Here is an 11,807-nt window from a genome sequence, read left to right as displayed (position 1 = left end):
CACTTTGGGAGGCCGAGACGGGCGGATCACGAGGTCAGGAGATCGAGACCATCCTGGCTAACACGGTGAAACCCCGTCTCTACTAAAAAATACAAAAAAAACTACCCGGCGAGGTGGCGGGCGCCTGTAGTCCCAGATACTCAGGAGGCTGAGGCAGGAGAATGGCGTGAACCCGGAAGGCGGAGCTTGCAGTGAGCCGAGATCCAACCACTGCACTCCAGCCTGGGTGACAGAGCGAGACTCCGTCTCAAAAAAAAAAAAGAATGCGTGTTTTAGTCAATTAAACTAAAAATACTAGCTCCAACACTGGAAAGATTACTTAATCCTTCTGAATCTCGGATTCATCATGTATAAAACTGTGATGATCACGAGTACCCTCCTCACAGATTGTTGTGAGGACTCACAGCAAATGCTGAGAACAATTCCCAGCACACAGTGTTCCCCAAGTGTTAGAATGGACCAGCACACCAAACTGATGCTAAGAAAACTGTGTTACTCAACAGGAGCCATAACACTGATATTATCTGTTGACTGAACAGGCGCAGCCTTTAATCCATCACCAGGCTACATGAAGGTCTAACTGTCCAGTTTCTAGTTGCCAGCATCTGCATTTCTCTGCCTGCAGACAGACTGTGCTAAAAATTAGACCCAAGTTCCTACTGTGAAAGCAAGCAAATTACAAAACTGAATTCACAGTCCTGACAAGATTCTTCTGAACCCTCCAGGCCAGAAGCAGCTTTCTTCCTCTTACTACAAGAGGGCGGTCTCCCCTGACTAAAAACTAGCAGAGGTCTCAGCTGGGATGCCTGCCTCCAAAGATGCCTACCCTCCCGGAGATATGTGCCTACCTCCCTCACTGCTTGTAGGCTAACAACCAGACATTGTCAGAATAGGGAGGTACTGGCCCTCCTTTTGATGAAAGCACTGATCCACCAACATAGTATGATATGATGAGATGTACTGGCAAGAACTGGAAGAACATACCTGGATCTTGAGAGTGCTGAACTTGGAGGTCAAGTATAAGGCTGGCAAGGAAATGTCTGTTGACATGGGCCACTCTTCCATGACTCACAATTTAATGTTCCAAAAAGGGCATCTGGAGCCAGTCCTAACATGCTGCTAGAATGGCTCATTTAAGGCGGAAATGTTTCTAATAATGTCTTAAAGGAAATAAATTGAAAATCCCGGAACTGCATGGCAAGGTATTAAGGAAGGAGTCAAAAGAGTGTCCCTATATCCCCTAGCCCCTACCAGGTACACTGGCCTGACAGCACCTGAGAGCTTTCTCTATCCTCGAGTCCATTTTGTTCCCTGCGTGGCACGCCTGACGTGTAGATCTACCACCTCCTGAAAAAAATCTTAATCAATGATTGAAAGAGATGGTATATAAATACTCCACCTACCATTCCCCTAAAGGACTATAACTATAAGACACAAGTTTTACATTTGCTCCTGGAGTTTCTCAGTGGGAATGCTGTGAAAAAATCAGTACCTGGTTGATAACAAATCTTGTATTTGCAATCTTTGCTGTCTCCCCTCTCCTATCTCACTTCCCACTCCCCTACTGGCTTTTCCAAGGATAACCTCCAAAACAAAATACTTGCATTTAAATCCTTGTCTACAAGTCAGCTACTGGGGGAATTAAGGCATTAAGTAGTTTCATTTCAAGCAATCTTATAATTCAGGTTACACAAAATCCAAATTAATGGGATACACCAAAACTGAGATTACTATAAACCATTTCCCTAGGCCCAGTCAACGTGACTCCATGCTAGTGCTTTAAGTACACTAATGCCTGTATCTTTGTAATTATGCTTTTAACAGTTCCATACCTAATAAGGGTATATCTACTCTAATACCACAGCTGATGAGATGCCCTTGCCATTCTGATATAACCTTGAAGACTAATACTACCACAAATGTAAGTACCTCTCTCTACTTCCTCCCACTTGAACTCCTAGCACTCTGCCTTTTCTTAGCCACACAGTCTAGAGATAACCAATATCATTACCTTCACACTAACTCTAATTTCAAACCCTGCCATTTCCTTCCTCATAATCACGCTCATATCCACCCTCTTTTCCCATTTCAACTGCCAAAATCTTTGTCCACACTAATGCACAAATAAAATTCTATGACCTCAGATTCTATGATCTCAGAATCCCCCACCCCTGTCTTCCTGTAGTTCATCCTGTGGGCATAGAGAGAAATCCAGTAGGCACATTTATTGAAACATATCTGGTCTTCAGTGGGTCCGAATTACCCTACTCAGGAGCTTCATTTCACCCAATTTAAAGAACCAGAACACAGCTTCAGTCTACAAAGTATAAAGAAGGCCAGGGTCCTAGCTATGCAAATGTAACGAAGTTTCATAAGCAAAGTTTCTTAAATTGAAAAGGGTTGAAATTTGGCCAGGTGCAGTGGCTCACGCCTGTAATCCCAGCACTTTGGGAGGCCAAGGCAGGCAGATCACCTGAGGTGAGGAGTTTAAGACCAGCCTGGCCAACATGGTGAAACCCAGTCTCTACTAAAACACACACAAAAAATTAGCTGGGTGTGGTGGTGCATGCCTGTAATGCCAGCTAATTGGGAGGCTGAGGCAGGTGAATCTTTTAAACTCAGGAGCCAGAGGTTGCAGTGAGCTGAGATGGTGCCCCTGCACTTCAGCCTGGGCAACAGGGTGAGACTCCATCTCAAAAATAAATAAATAAAAGGGTTGAAACTGAAAGTTCCTAGAAGAGGCTGTTTAATATCCTAAGCCCAAAGCAAAACCAAATGAATGGGTTTGGAAAGCACAACCCATGAAATAAAAAAAATCAATAGATTGGAATTTATCAAAATTAGCTGCCCTGCAAAAGATACTATTAAGTCAATGAAAAGACAGGCAACTGAGTGACAGAAAATATTTTCAAAACACATATCTGAGAAGTACTTGTATACAAATTATATAAAGAACACTGGGCACGGTGACTCACACCTGTAATCCCAACAGGATCTGGAAGGCTGAGGTGGGGAGATCACTTCAGCCCAGGAGTTCAAGACCAGCCTGGGCAACATGGCAAAAGCTCATCTCTACAAGAAAAACACAAAAACCGCCAGGCATGGTGCACACCTGTATTCCTGGCAACTCGGGAGGCTGAGGTGGGAAGGATCACTTGTGCCCAGGAGTTCGAGGCTGCAGTGAACTGTGATCGCACCACTGCACTCCAGCCTGGGTGACGAAGCGAAACCCTGTCTCAAACAAACAAAACTCATAAAACTCAGTAACAAGACAACAGCTCAATCAAAAACAATCAAAAGATCTGAACAGAAAGCTTACCAAAGAAGATACACAGATGGTAAATAAGCATATGAAAAGATGTTCAACAACATTTATTATTTGGAAATTACAAATTAAAACAACAAAATAACACTACATACCTACCAGAGTGGTTAAAATAAAAACAACTGACAACATCAAATGCTGACAAGGGCCGGGTGCAATGGCTCATGCCTGTAATCCCAGCACTCTGGGAGGCCGAGGTGGGTGGATCACCTGAAGTCAGGAGTTCGAGACTAGCCTAGCTAACATGGCAAAACCCTGTCTCTACTAAAAGTACAAAAGTTAGCTGGGCATGGTGGCGCACACCTGTACTCCCAGCTACTCAGGAGGCTGAGGCAGGAGAGTTGGTTGAACCTGGGAGGCAGAGGTTGCAGTATGCCGAAATCGCACCACTGCACTCCAGTCTGGGCAACAGAGTGAGACTCCATTTCAAAAAAGAGAACAAAAAAAATGCTGACAAGGATGCAGAGGCAGCAGGAACTCTCATCATTGCTAATGGGAATGCACAAGCAGTCACGTTGTAAGAAACCTGGCAGTTTCTTACAAAGCTAATCACAGTCTTACATGTGATCCAATAATTGCACTGCTGGGTATTTGCTCAACTGAGTTGAAAATTTATGTCCACACAAAACCTGCACCCTAATGTTTACAGCTTTATTCTTGATTGCCAAAAGCTGGAAGCAATGATGATGCCCTTCAATAGGTGAATGCATAAATAAACTGCAATAGTTCATAAATGGAACATTGTTCAGCAATAAAAAAAACAAAGTATCAAGCCATCAAAAGACATGGGGGAACCTTAAATGCATAATGCTAAGTGAAAAAAAGCCAGTGTGAAAAGGTTACATACTGTATAACTCCAATTTTATGACCTTCTAGAAAAACAGAAACAGGAAAATGATCAGCGGTTGCCAGAGGTTTGGGGGAAGCGGATGGTGAACTGAGTAGGTGAAGCACAGGGCAATTTTTAGGGCAGAGAAACTATTCTGTATGATACTGTAATGGTGAAAACATGACACTATGTGTTTGTCAACACCGACAGAACTTTACAACACAAAGAGTGAATCTTTATTTTTTAATCTTTTAACTTTTTATTTAGTATAGACAGGGTCTCACTATTGTTGTGCAGTCTGGTCTCAAACTCCTGGGCTCAAGCGATCCTCCCCACTGCTTCTCAAAGTTTCAGGACTACAGGAGTGAGCCACCACACCAGCCACAAAGAGTGAACCCTAATGCATGCAACTTAAAAAAAAAAATCAGAAGATCCCAGAATGAAATGCAGAGTGTGACAAAGCAATCCAACTGTATTACATATGTATGAAATGACCTCGTTGAAGAGGGTGGAGAAAAGGTAGTGACAAGAATGTGGAAGGACTGAGCAACACCATCAAACGACCAGAGCTAACTGACATCTAGAGAACACTCTACCGACAATAATGAAACGTACATTCTTCTTAGGTGCACGTGAAACATGTACCAAGAAAGACCAGCTCTTGGGCCATAAAACAAACAGTAACAAATTCAAAAGAATTAAAATCATACAGAGTATGTTACCTGACCATAATGGATTGAAACTAGAATTCACTAAAAGAGACAAGTCAATGAAATCAAAAGCTGGTTCTTTGAAAGGATCAATAAAATTGATAAACCTCTAGCAAGACAGAAAAACAAAAACAAAAAAAAAAGGGCATAAATTATCAATATTACTAACGAAACAGGGGAAGTTATCACTATAGAACACACGAACATTAAAAGAAACACCATAGAAATATTATGAACAATTCCATTCTATACATACAACAACTCAGATAAAACTGACCAATTCCTCAAAAGCTACAAATTGCCAGAACTCGCCCAGGATGAAACAGATAACCAGAATAACCCTGTAACTACTGAAGACATTGAATTTGTAGTTTTTTGTTTTTTTTTTAAACCTGTGAAAGGAATCTGCAAGCCCAAATCTACTAGATCTCTTCCAGATAACAAAAGACAAGCAACACTTACCTACTCATTTTGTAGCCAGCATTACCCAGATAACAAAACCCAACAAAGGCAGAGAAAAAGGAAAACTACCAATCAGTGTTCACGAATATTGTTCATTCATTTTCATTGCAAAAGTCTTCAATGAAATATCAGCAAATGATATCCATGAATGTACAAAAACTTATTACAAAACCATAGTAATAAAAAAACAGTGTAGTATTGACACAAGGATAGCAATAAGAGTCAATGGAACAGACTGAGAGTCCAGAAACATATTCTTACACCTATGGTCATATGATTTTCAACAAAGGTACCAAGACAATTCAATAGAGAAAGAATAGTCTTTTCGACAAGTGGTGCTGGAATGAAACTGCAGTATATTCATACAAATCGTGTACAATGGAATATTGTTCAGCCATAAAAAGGAATGAAGTACTGAAGCATGCTACAACATGGATGTACCTTGAAAATGCTACGCTGAATGAAAGAAGCCAGTCATAAAAGACCACGTATTATATGATTCCAATTCTATGAAATGTTCACAACAGGTAAATCCATAGCAACAGAAGATTAATCATTGGTTTCCAGGGCTTTGTGGAGGGTTAACAGGGGGAGGGTGAATAGGGAGTAACTGCTAATGAGTACAGGGTTCTTTTTAGGGATGATGCAAATGTTCTGAAATTAATAGTGGTGGCTGCACAACTCTAGAAATACACTAAAAACCACTGAATTGTAGGTTGAATTATATAGTATGTGAATTATATCTCAAATAAGTTAAACAGAAAAAAGATATCTTGGTTGACTCTCTTTTCGGACTCAGCCCGCCTGCACCCAGGGGATTAAAAAGCTTTATTGCTCACACAAAGCCTGTTTGGTGGTCTCTTCACACGGACGCACATGACATTTTGGTGCCGTGACTCGGATCAAGGGACCTCTCTTGGGAGATAATCCCCTGTCCTGCTCTTTGTTCCGTGAGAAAGATCCACCTACAACCTCGGGTCCTCAGACCCATCAGCCCAAGGAACATCTCACCAATTTTAAATCGGGTAAGCGGCCCCTTTTTACTCTCTTCTCCAACCTCTCTCACTATCCCTCAACCTCTTTCTCCTTTCAATCTTAGCGCCACCCTTCAATCTCTCCCTTCTCTTAATTTAAATTCCTTTCATTTTCTGGTAGAGACAAAGGAGACACGTTTTATCCATGGACCCAAAACACCAGCGCCGGTCACGGACTGGGGAAGGCAGCCTTCCTTTGGTGTTTAATCATCGCAGGGACGCCTCTCTGATTACTCACCCACGTTTCAGAGGTGTCTGACCACGCTGCAGGGATGCCTGCCTTGGTCCTTCACCCTTAGCAGCAAGTCCCACTTTTCTGGGGGAGGGGCAAGCACCCCGATCCCCTTCTCTCCCTGTTTCTTCCCCTTCTCTGCTTTTCTGGGGGAAGGGCAAGCACCCCGACCTCTTATTTTTGCACCTCAACTTCTTATTTTTGCACCCCGACCTTATTTTTGTACCCCAACCTCTTTTTGTGCCCCGACCTCTTATTTTTGCGCCGCAATCCCTTACTTCCATGCCCCGACCCCTTTCCCGCTTTTCTGGAGGGCAAGAACCCCCGAACTCCTTCTCTCTGTGTCTCTACTCTCTATCTTGGCTTGCTTCCTTCACTATGGGCAACCTTCCACTCTCCATTCCTCCTTCTTCTCCCTTAGCCTGTGTTCTCAAGAACTTAAAACCTCTTCAACTCACACCTGACCTAAAACCTAAACGCCTTATTTTCTTCTATAATGCTGCTTAACTCCAATACAAACTCGACAGTAGTTCGAAATAGCCAGAAAACGGCACTTTAGATTTTTCCATCCTACAAGATCTAAATAATTGTTGTCGTAAAATGGGCAAACGGTCTGAGGTGCCTGACGTCCAGGCATTCTTTTACACATCGGTTCCCCTCTAGTCTCTGTTCCCAATGCGACTCGTCCCAAATCTTCCTTCTTTCCCTCCAGCCTGTCCCCTCAGTCCCAACCCCAAGCGTCGCTGAGTCTTTCCAGTCTTCCTTTTCTACAGACCCATCTGACCTCTTCCCTCATCGCCAGGCCCAGCTAGGTCCCAATTTTTCCTCAGTCTCTGCTCCCCCACCCTATAATCCTTTTATCACCTCCCCTCCTCACACTCGGTCTGGGTTACAGTTTCGTTCCGCGACTAGCCCTCCCCAACCTGTCCAGCAATTTCCTCTTAAAAAAGTGGCTGGAGCTAAAGGCATAGTCAAGATTAATGTTCCTTTTTCTTTATCCGACCCCTCCTAAATCAGTTAGCGTTTAGGCTCTTTTTCATCAAATTTTAAAAAAAAGTTAGCCCAGTTCATGGCCTGTTTAGCAGCAACTCTGAGACGCTTTTCAGCCCCAGACCCTAAAAGGTCACAACGCCGTCTTATTCTTAATATACATTTTATTACCCACTCTGCTCCTGACATTAAATAAAACTCCAAAAATTAAATTCCGGCCCTCAAACCCCACAACAGGACTTAATGAACCTCGCCTTCAAGGTGTACAATAATAGAGTAGAGGCAGCCAAGTAGCAACTTATTTCTGAGTTGCAATTCCTTGCCTCCACTGTGAGACAAACCCCAGTCACATCTCCAACACACAACTCCAAACGCCTGAACGGCAGCTGCCAGGGATTCCTCCAGAACCTCCTCCCCCAGGAGCTTGCTATAAGTGCCAGAAATCTGGCCACTGGGCCAAGGAATGCCTACAGCCCAGGATTCCCCCAAAGCCGTGTCCCATCTGTGTGGGACCCCACTAGAAATCGGACTGTCCAACTTACCCAACAGCCACTCCCAGAGCCCCTGGAGCTCTGGCCCAAGGCTCTCTGACTGACTCCTTTCCAGACCTTCTTGGCTTAGCGGCTGAAGATCGATGCTGCCACATCTCCTCGGAAGCCTCCTGGACCATCACAGACGCTTTGGGTAACTCTTACAGTGGAGGGTAAGTCCGTCCCCTTCTTAATCAATACGGAGGCTACCTATTCCACATTACCTTCTTTTCAAGGTCCTGTTTCCCTTGCCTCCATAACTGTTGTGGGTATTGACGGCCAGGCTTCTAAACCTCTTAAAATTCCCCAACTCTAGTGCCAACTTGGGCAACATTCTTTTATGCACTCCTTTTTAGTTATCCCCACCTGTCCAGTTCCCTTAGTAGGCCAAGACATTTTAACCAAATTAGCTGCTTCCCTGACTATTCCTGAACTACAGCCACATCTCATTGCCGCCCCTCTCCCCAACCCAAAGCCTCCTTTGTGTCTTCCCCTCGTATCCCCCACCTTAACCCACAAGTATAGGATACCTCTACTCCCTCCTTGGTGACTGATCACCATCTCATTAAAACCTAATCACTCTTACCCCACTCAACGTCAATATCCTATCCCACAGCATGCTTTAAAAGGATTAAAGCCTGTTATCACTCGCCTGCTACAGCATGGGCTTCTAAAACCTATAAACTCTCCTTACAATTTCCCCATTTTACCTGTCCTAAAACCAGACAAGTGTTACAGATTAGTTCAAGATCTGCACCTTATCAACCAAACTGTTTTGCTATCCACCCTGTGGAGCCCAACCTGTACACTCTTTTGTCCTCAATACCTTCCTCCACAATTCACTATTCCGTTCTTGATCTTAAAGATGTTTTTTTCACTATACCCCTGCATCCTTCATCCCAGCCTCTCTTTGCTTTCACTTAGACTGACCCTGACACCCATCAGGCTCAGCAAATTACCTAGGCTCTACTGCTGCAAGACCTCAAGGACAACCCCATTACTTCAGTCAAGCCCAAATTTCTTCCTCATCTGTAACGTATCTTGGCAAAATTCTCATAAAAACACATGTGCTCTCCCTGCTGATCGTGTTCAGCTAATCTCCCAAACCCCAATCCCTTCTACAAAACAACAACTCCTTTCCTTCCTAGGCATGGTTAGTGCAGACAGAATTCTTAGACAGGAGCCGGGACTGCGTCCTGTAGTCTTTCCGTCCAAACTACTTGACCTTACTGTTTCAGCCTAGCCCTCACGTCTGCGTGCAGCGGCTGCCACTGCTTTAATACTGTTAGAGGCCCTAAAAATCACAAACTATGCTCAACTTTCTACAGTTCTCATAACTTCCAAAATCTATTTTCTTCCCCAACCACCGCTCAGGACAATGCTTATGCTGATAAGTTAGCTAAAAAAGCAGCTAGCTTCCAACTTCTATCCCTCTATCCCTCTATCCCTATCCCTCTATCACATTGGCCACTCCCACCTACTCCCCCCGCTGAAACTTCCACCTATCAATCTCTTCCCACACAAGGCAAATAGTTCTTAGACCAAGGAAATTATCTCCTTCCAGCCTCACAGGCCCATTCTATTCTGTCGTCATTTCATAACCTCTTCCATGTAGGTTGCAAGCCGCTAGCCTGTCTCTTAGAACCTCTCATTTCCTTTCCGTCATGGAAATCTATCCTCAAGGAGATCACTTCTCAGTGTTCCATCTGCTATTCTACTACCTCTCAGGGATTGTTCAGGCCCCCTCCCTTTCCTACACATCAAGCCCGGGGATTTGCTCCTGCCCAGGACTGGCAAATTGACTTTACTCATATGTCAGAAAACTATAATACCTCTTGGTCTAGGTAGACACTTTCACTGGATAAGTAGAGGCCTTTCCCACAGGGTCTGAGAACCACACCGCGGTCATTTCTTCCCTTCTGTCAGACATAATTCCTCAGTTTGGCCTTCCTACCTCTATAGAGTCTGATAACGGACCAGCCCTTAATAGTCAAATGACCCGAGCAGTTTCTCAGGCTCTTAGTATTCAGTGAACCCTTTATATCTTTTACCGTCCTCAGTCTTCAGGAAAGGTAGAACAGACTAATAGTCTTTTAAAAACACACCTCACCAAGCTCAGCCACCAACTTAAAAAGGACTAGATAATACTTTTACCACTTTCCTTTCTCAGAATTCAGGCCTGTCCTCGGAATGCTACGGGTTACAGCCCATTTGAGCTACTGTGTGGACACTCCTTTTTATTAGGTCCCAGTCTCATTCCAGACACCAGACCAACTTAGACTGCACCCCAAAAAACTTTCATCCCTACTGTCTTCTGTCTAGTCATACTCCTATTCACCATTCTCTACTCATAAATGCTCTGCTCGTGTTTACACTGCTAGTTTACACTGCTAGTTTACACAGTTTCTCCAAGCCATCACAGCTGATATCTCCTAGTGCTATCCCAAACCACCGCCACTCTAAATTTCCTCTTAAAGTAAATAAATAATCTTTGCTAGCAAGGCTATGCTGAGCCTCCTTAAGCACTCCAATTAGATGTCCTAGGTCCTCCCAATTCTTAGTTCTTTAATACCTGTTTTCTCTCCTTTTCTTATTCAGACCTTGTGTCTTCCGTTTAGTTTTTCAATTCATACAAAACTGCATCCAAGCCATCACCAATCGTTCTATACGACAAATGTTTCTTCTAACGACCCCACAGTATCACCCCTTACCGCAAAATCTTCCTTCAGCTTAATCTCTTCCACTCTAGGTTCCCACGCCGCCCCTAATCTCGCTTGAAGCAGCCCTGAGAAACATCACCCATTCTCTCTCCATACCACCGCCCCCAAAATTTTCGCCACCCCAACACTTCAACACTATTTTGCTTTATTTTTCTTATTAATATAAGAAGGCAGGAATGTCACGCCCCTGAGCCCAAGCCAAGCCATCGCATCCCCTGTGACTTGCACGTCTGCCCAGATGGCCTGAAGTAACTGAAGAATCACAAAAGAAGTACAAATGCCCTGCCCCGCCTTAACTGATGACATTCCACCACAAAAGAAGTGAAAACGGCCTGTCCTTGCCTTAAGCGATGACATTACCTTGTGAAATTCCTTTTCCTGGCTCATCCTGGCTCAAAAATCTCCCACACTGAGCACCTTGTAACCCCCACTCCTGCCTGCCAGAGAACAACCCCTCTTTGTAATTTTCCTTTACCTACCCAAATCCTATAAAACAGCCCCACCCTTATCTCCCTTCGCTAACTCTCTTTTCGAACACAGCCCACCTGCACCCAGGTGATTAAAAAGCTTTATTGCTCACACACACACACAAAAAAGGAAAAAGATATCTTGCTACACATAACCCTTGGGTAATTGTTTTCACTAAATATATTGCTAAGATTCACCCTATTGTTTATTCTTTTTTTTTTTTTTTACCGCCGTATAATTCCAAAACTGCATTTTAATCTACTCTCCTGCTGATGGAAATCTGAGTTGTTTCTAGTTTTGTTTTTTCTATCATGGACAGTGTTGCTACAAACATTGCTGTACGTGTCTCTTGCTGCACAAGGTCAAGAGTTTATCTTGGGTGTATATCTACAAAAGGAATTGCCAAAACGTTTTTTAAAGCGCACCAAAGTACATTCCTGTCAGTGGTATATCAGAGTTCCTGTGAATTCACAATCTCTCCAACACTTGGTCCACCAGGCTTTTCAA

The sequence above is a fragment of the Mandrillus leucophaeus genome, unplaced genomic scaffold (assembly GCF_000951045.1).
Source record: "Mandrillus leucophaeus isolate KB7577 unplaced genomic scaffold, Mleu.le_1.0 Scaffold13, whole genome shotgun sequence".
NCBI classification, from domain to species: Eukaryota; Metazoa; Chordata; class Mammalia; order Primates; family Cercopithecidae; genus Mandrillus; species Mandrillus leucophaeus.
Note: the sequence above shows the minus strand (reverse complement) of the source record.